Source organism: Mycteria americana, chromosome 2 (genome assembly GCF_035582795.1).
Source record: "Mycteria americana isolate JAX WOST 10 ecotype Jacksonville Zoo and Gardens chromosome 2, USCA_MyAme_1.0, whole genome shotgun sequence".
Taxonomy (NCBI): domain Eukaryota; kingdom Metazoa; phylum Chordata; class Aves; order Ciconiiformes; family Ciconiidae; genus Mycteria; species Mycteria americana.
In genome coordinates this window covers 121,115,795-121,123,643 of record NC_134366.1, presented here as the reverse complement: position 1 = coordinate 121,123,643, position 7,849 = coordinate 121,115,795, and positions in this window count along the sequence as shown.

Below are 7,849 nucleotides of genomic sequence, written 5' to 3'. Positions count from 1 at the left end.
CACCGGAACCAGAAAACCTGCGATGAGGCCAAGCGTCGTGACACGGCCCCGCTCATCCCGCGCTCTGCTTATCACATGTGTGCTGCTGTGGCTGGGACCCTTCCAGGTGCTGTCAATATTCATTAGAAGCAACTTCTTAGAAGGAGCGATGTGAGAGTAAGTGCGTTACTGTGTGAGCTGTCACCAGATGTGCCAAGGACTGTGGACTGAAAAGGCAGGGGGGAAAAAAAAAGCATTAAAAATGCCATTGCCATGTTGCCCTCTGGGCTTACACAAATGTGACACAGAGAAGAATTCGACTTTTGCAGTTTCATGTTTCCTTGACCTTTTGAGAGAGGAAGAAAAAAACGGATCCAACTTCTGCTCCCAGTTATAATGCTGAAAGTCCAGAGCAAATATAATACACTGGCTCCTGAGGTGTGAAAGCAGAGTTTCATGTTGTTTATTGGAAAATCAGAGAGAGAGAGAGCAGAGGTGTAAAGATAACTGAAGAACAGCTGGATGAGTTGAAAGCTAAACCTCTGTCCCAGGTGAGTGTAATTATTCGTGTTTAAGGAGATTGGTCCGCCCTGCTCTGGTGGGGTTTCTGACTTGGTATCAGTGCAAGGTAAAGCAGAAAACACATGGCTCCTACAGAACTATGTCCTCTTACAGAACTATGTCCTCTTACCGTATGAGTGTGCCACGAGGGAAGGTTCCCAGGCAGCGGCACCTCAGTTGACAGACGCTGGCAGTGGTGGCTATGGCTAACGCATGTGGCAGAGATGCTGCGACAGCACCCGCATCGTGCTCGCTTGACGCTTGGGAAAGCCTCGGACCATTAGCATTAAGCTCACACATGCTACTTGACATGAAAACACTTCCAATTAAAAATCATTTCAGAATATTGTTGTATTGGCTTATGCAACTGTTGACAAACAAAATCTGCTTGGATTACACTTTAATGACAAACTTTGCGTGCTTCAACAGGTTTTCTTTGTTTTGGCTTGGTTTCCTGATTTTATTCCCTGCCTTGTACTAAGAAATATTTTAGCTCAGACAGGACAAATATGGAGCGTGGGCTGCTTCCTACCTGAAATCTCAGCATTGCCTGGGAGAAGCTGATCGACACGAATCATCGCAATGAATGCGGTACTGCACACAAGTAGCTTTTTTCCCCTTTTGTATACGAGCACAAGGCTATTAAGCAGAGGATGAGAAACACGTGGAGTACACTGCAGTTTGCTAACGTATGGCTGGGTTCCCAGGTCCATGTACATTCTTGCAGACAGAGCTGCGGTTGTCATGATGCTATTGCCAGGAAAGGTTTAAACAAAAGGAAACCTCTCCTTGTCAGTTGAAGCATTAGGTTAGTAATACGAAAGAGTACTTCACAGAGTCTTTCAGATTGATACATGCTATTTATCAAAGATGCTATTTGCTATATGTAGTCATACAGCTTCATTGACGTACATCACCAGTTTTTACATTTTTTTAAATGACAGCAGTATTTATTGTGGTGAGTCAGGGCAGTGAGCAAGGTAATAGGATCCTCTCGCATAGGATCATGACTTAAAATTCAGGTGTTTTAGGCATAGCTCTACAGAGTTCACTCGGAGATTGACAGACGGACATGTTTCCATTGAAGCTGCTAAAGGTTCATCTGTATGCCTCGGCTGAATTTCACAGCTGGCAATTAGCCTGGGGTGAAGTCTCCTTTCTCTCCCAACACTGTAAACGCAACTGTGTAACTTCACTAAAAATCCCACACTGGTGTTTATGCTGGATTAAAACAGTTGCTAGCGAGATGAAAACAAGACTCACCCTTTCAAACTCTTCTTTCCCACCATGACGGCTTACTTCATGGAAGTAACAGCCGTGAACTGACCTGGGTTACTTTTGGGTTACATTATTTGTGTTAAATCTCCGCCAGGTTCCCCTAGAGTGGGCATCATTTCAGTAGCACGTGACGAAGCCCTGCCCCGTGTGAGCCCCGGTGTTGCCCAGGGGCTTGCGTCTCCCCTGCCCTCAGCCGGGGGCCCAGGGGCTCCTGGAGAGCATGATGCTGCCCCGGCACATCATGTAAATTGTGGTTATGGGGCACTGATGCACTGGGAAGGGATGTCACATATTTAGAAACTATTTAAGGAAACGTTGCTCCAAGATGGGAAGGAATTTCCCCCTTCAGCTGTTGCTACAGATTGCGACAGGTCACGGATGGACTTGTTGCAGCTTTAAAGGTGATATCCAGGCTCTTCTGCCAAGTCCATCTCCTTCCTCCCGCTTTCCTCCTTCCCTAGGGCCGCTGGTGGCACTCCCCGTTTCGGCTCTCGGTACCATGGCCCATGCTCTCAGTGCTTATTTCACCCCAGTACCACAGCATGGCAAAATGCCATTGCAGCTCTGGTGCACCGTCTGAGAGCTGCCTGACCAGTACCGTTTTTCTTCCCTTTCACTGTCAATTATTGTGTGCAGAGGTGAGGAATGACACATACTTTCGTGCATCAATTATCTCAATTTCCCCCCCCTTAGGCCCCGCACAGCCATGATTTGCCAGAACTATCTACAAATTGAAGAAGTTTCCATATTGGTTTTTTTTCAGGTGGTGGGAAAGCTTTCTTCCCAAGATTGGCAAAACAACTGGAGCACAGTGAGTTATTATTACAAACACTTATTCCAAATAAAAGGAAAAAAAGAACATGCTAAAAGATGACAAATAACATAGCCCAACTCGTGCAGTGCATTAACATCTCAGTGCTACATACTTTGTGGAGCGCGCACAGCAAAAGCAGGGATGATGACAGTTCTGGTTCAAGGACTGCAGCAATCCATCGCTGAACGCAGGCTCACTGAGTGATTCCAGATTGCAGTTTTAAGCACCGATAGCCGGTACAATAGGAAAAAAATAAGCCTTACTATGTTAAGGACACGTCTTTGATAATTCTCTGGTTAAAAGCCAGGGATAAGTGGTAGGCTGGGCATTCCCACTGGGGAAATAGTTTCACAGGAAGGGGTTACCTTTTGCTATTTAACATCTCGGCTCCCTAGTTACCGTCTCCAAACTAAGATGTTTGCCTCAGCACACGGTTGTTTACCCAAGTGACTTATCTTACCTCCATGAGACATTTGGTACCCATAAAACATCCTTCACACTCTGTCCTACTGCTGTTCTTTAACTCCAGGCAAGGCCCGTCCCTTTCCCCGAACCTTTGACAGCTTTGAAACGTGGCAGAGCATCGTCGTCGGTGTGGCTCTGGGGCCGTGCAGCATTTGCCTTCTCCAGGGGCTCCGCAGCGCTCCAGTATTTCTCCTCTTTGAATAGAGCTGGCAAAATCCATAATTGCTTCCATTCTGCTTGGCTAAAAATGAAGAAAAGCCCGGCACCCCGCCACAGGGTTTGTTCAGCACAGAGTCGATACGATGAAGGCCTCTGCACCAGGAGTCGCCCATAATAGGTGGTGGCAATGTCACAGCTCAGCTTGTTTTTTAATATATCTCTTTTTTTTTTTTCTCCTTTCATGTGTTGTTTTTTTTCCCCCTGGGTGGAGCACAACCAGGGAGGTGATGACTTACCTGCCACAGCTCGGTAGATCGCAATCTGGAACTGACAGAGTGTTAACACAATGCCCCAGCAGAGCTTTTCTGCCTCTAATTTCTATGATTATGTTGTTACCGGATCAGTGAAGAGAACCATGAAAAACACAATTACCAGGAAGCCCTGTTCCTTTCCTCGTCCCTTTGTCTCGCTGCGGATCGGGCGTGTGACTCACAGAGCAATAGAGGACCTGCCGTGTTTGCCCGCACTACCGAAAAGGGTGCTGCCCGCTGATGGGACCCAAGCGTGGGAAAGCCTGACCGCTGCTGAACAGGCCAGTCACCTCATGTTTTGCAGCTGGCATCCAAATGCATCCTGATGAATCAAGTGATAGCAGCTACCTGCTCCTGCTACAACAGCGGCCAAGCAGCAGCGCAGAAGAGGGGCTGTAAAAACCTCCCCGCCGCGTACGAAAGCGTGGGGAAGGGAAGATGGTCGTGAATGAGCTTGCCGTGGCACGACAGCAATTTTTTTTAGGTCACTGGCATAGCATCAGACTAAAGGGAAAGGGGATGAGTATGTTTTGAGTGTGGGTGCCGGTCCCAGGTTTGCTCAGTGCAAGCCCACCTGTGCATCACAGGCTGGTGGGGCTGACCCGACCCTGTTAGGTGACGCGTAGTGGGAAAGGAGAACTTCACTTGTTGACTGCACTCCAAATCATGTGTAAACCTAAGACTCCAACGACAAATGCCAATAGCAGCAGAGCAGCCAATATTTTTATTCTTAATTGCTATCGAAAATGTCATCTCAAAGTCAACACCAACTCTCAACAGATCTGATAGGCGAGCATGCTCCAAACTGATGGTTGAAATGTATTACTCGCCTATTGCATGCTGCAAAAATAAATGGCTAGCAGGAGAGAACAGACTGTGGCAAAGAAACTGACAACAAGCTGTGCTTGTGGGGAAGGCTCATGATTTGATCTGGACGGGACCATTGAGTATAAATAGGGATAAAGTTTACCTTAAGCATGCATGAAAGGCAGGGCTATGAGCCATGGTTTGGACTTCATTCTTCTGACGGAGAACAGCTTGAAACATATCTGCTATTTTATGCCCTCTGATCTATTCTCATAACAAAAAGATACCAGCCACCTCAGAAAGGTTTTTAAATAATAAACCATTTTTTTTTCCATCCTTGATGTACCAGTTTATCAGTGACCAACGAGAACACAAATGCCAGCAGATGAAGAGAAATCCCTTCACCTCGGTGGTAATAAACCTTTAAGCAGAAGTTTCCCTGCCTATAGATCCCTGGCACAAATCTTTCTGATCTTCCTGTGCTGAGGGTCTAAACGTGGGCAAACGGTATGTGGTGCAGCACTGGCATGCTATTAATGCAACTATTAGGCTCTATAGACTGAAAGAGAATCTGTTTAAATGCTGGTACAGCCATGAAGAACATCATCCGGGACATATTTCTGTGGGATTTGGTGACTGTCTGTATTTCACATGCTGGGAAAAACCCAGGACTGCAGCGAAGGGAAAGTCAGCTATCTCTGCCAGGGATCTCTTTTGCCTTCCCCCCCCGCCCCCCGAATTTCAGCCATCACCGGAGATAAGCGCAAGATGAAGGGAACCAGTGCAGGGGAAAAAGAAACAGGCCGGGGTTTCTCGCTGCTTCTTTTGAAGTCACCAGCGTAACTCCTGACATCTTCAGCGGGCTTTGGCCGGGCTCCGTGCAGAAGCGCCTTTGAAGATTTTGCTACGGCTCAAGGCCTTGATCACGGCAGCGTTTACGCCTGTGAGTAACTCTGTGCAGATGAGCACTTCCAGGGCGCTCAGCGGGACTCTTCGTATGAGACTTTGCAGAATCAGTCTTAAGCAATGAGTGCTTAAGAGAAACATTCTGCTTGTCGTGCTTTTATCCTTGACCACATGAAATGAAACGCCTTGGCAGTTCTGGGAGAACGAGTTTGCAGTGAAAACCCACAGCTCTTACAAGCAGTGCATTAATTATTTTATTAATTTGCTCTTTTTACATTATGGGAAACATTCATCTATTTACATTTTCCTGTCCACACACAAACTAGATAGATAATCCTATGGAAACCCAAATCGTTAAGCCATAAAAACACTCTCCTCTGTCTAAAGGCTTTCAAATTTGTGTCTGTTGTTTCAAATCAAAAACATTTTTAAAATCACATTTGGGAATGCAGGTAGGCCAGTGATTTACATTCCAGTTACTTAAAATATGCATTTGACCATTTTCCTTAAAAAAACCCCCAAACCAAAAAACCAATAAATTCACAAAGATACAGTTTAAATTAAAGTGATAGTGCACATCAAAGCATTAAGGGAATACCAATAAATAAACTGAAATATATTACAAATAAATTATTTCTATTTACCTTTTCAAATATTAAAAATCTTTAATCCATTTCTTCATCTTTCTTTACAAAAAGGTTATGAGAATTTTATGGAAACATCTGCAAAAAATATAATAAATACTTTTTTTTTTTAACTTTTGAAGCAGGAGACAAAAACAACCTTTTCTAAAATTTCCCCCAAGGAAAAAAAAAAAGCAATACTTCAGTCCCAAAGTGAAACAGAATATAGGCATTTTTAATATACACTGGGCAGGTTAGACTAAAAACAAATAGTTACAAATTATACTAAAACAGATGATAGAGCAAATATACTAGCATTAATGTTGGTAAATGAGTCAAGTGGTTAACTAGTGGCATTCTAGGGGCAGAATTATTCTATTTTATATTTCTTGGTCTTGGCTGTATTTTTAATATTTTGCTAAAAAACTAAGCAAGCATTATAATACCCTCTTCAGTGCCAAATGAACTAACAGGCATTCAGCAAAGAATAGATTCGGTTAAAATAGATATGAAAAATATTCTACGATATACAAATACAATAATTCATAATGTACAAGACTAGATAGTCTTCGCTTTTCTGCTTTTTTAGGGGGAAACTTGCTGGATATAAACTTCTGTAGCCACTTGTCAACCAAAGTCTTAACTCATCTCTCATAAAACATTCACAAAACTAAATAATTCTGCGACACAGTTGTGAATGTGGACTCTCACCTGGATGCTGCTTTGAATATTTCAGTACAAATGAGTTCCAAATAATTAATACTTCCCATGACTATATATGCTCAAAAGTGGCAGTTGGCACTATTACATACTGCAAACACGGTGAAGTTTCGTTGCTGCTAAAAGTTAAACGCAGTGTTTCAAAACTAGCAAATACACTGGTATTCAAACGCTTAAAGGGTCAAACCTTTCGAAGCTCCTGTAACACAAAGCACTCTAGGGTTACACTGGATTTCTGATTACTCTAGTTAAAAGTCTTTTATGTATTAAATTATTAGCCCTTATCTTGTAAACCACAGCAGTAAATATTTGTGCCCTGTTTATAAAGACATAGCTCAGATATCAATGGCTTTGAGAGGTAGCAAATTCTCTAGTGGTTTTAGTATGCTCTCATGAAAATACTTGGTGCCAGAACCTATTACCTCTCCTATTTTCTTGAATAAAATTAAATTAGCACCTGGCTATGATGTCGTAGGAAAAGAAGCTGTCTGGCATGATCTCGATGAATAGTTTTAGCAAGAGCTTCACTTTTCGATGACGATTTTAAATGCTTTTTAAATGCAAGCTGCAGAATTGCGCCACCCGCGCAGTGGGATTTTTCGCCAGTGGGACCGTCCGTAAAAGTTTTAACAGCTACGGGCACAGCCAGCCAGCGCTGGCGTGCGGCAACGGCTGCACCCTGTGCCCCTCCACGGGGGGCCGTCCCTGCCCCTGCTCCTGCTGGGAGCAGAAAGCAGCCTGCCTTCCTCTCCCGCGTACCCGTGCCCTGGCAGCCAGGGCGAAGAGCGCGCAGGGACCAGCGGAGGGGTCCGGAGAGCATCATCGCGGGGCCACGCACACGCCGGGGGCCACACGGCGCTCCTCGGCCCCCGACCAGCCCCGTCATCCAAACCAGCTCACGCGGGTTCTGCTTGCAGCAGCACGTGCCAGCGAGGCGCGCGTGTGCGCACACGCACAGGCTCAGACGCACGCACACGCGCGACTTGCTTTCGGCAACGTGCCTGACGTAGCTTTCCTAATGTTGGCACAAGAGGTTTCGGTAGCGGCGCGGTCAGCGTCGTTCCCTGTCAGAGGAGGCGGAGGGCAAGCTCCTGCCTCAGCTGGGGGTGGCTGGGGGGGACAGCCACGCAGGGGCTGACCTCTCACGCTTGTCTCCAGCCCTATTGTCTGCCATTTCCCCCCAGTATTAATGAGCTACTTGGGATGCATATTTTTCGTGATTGCAA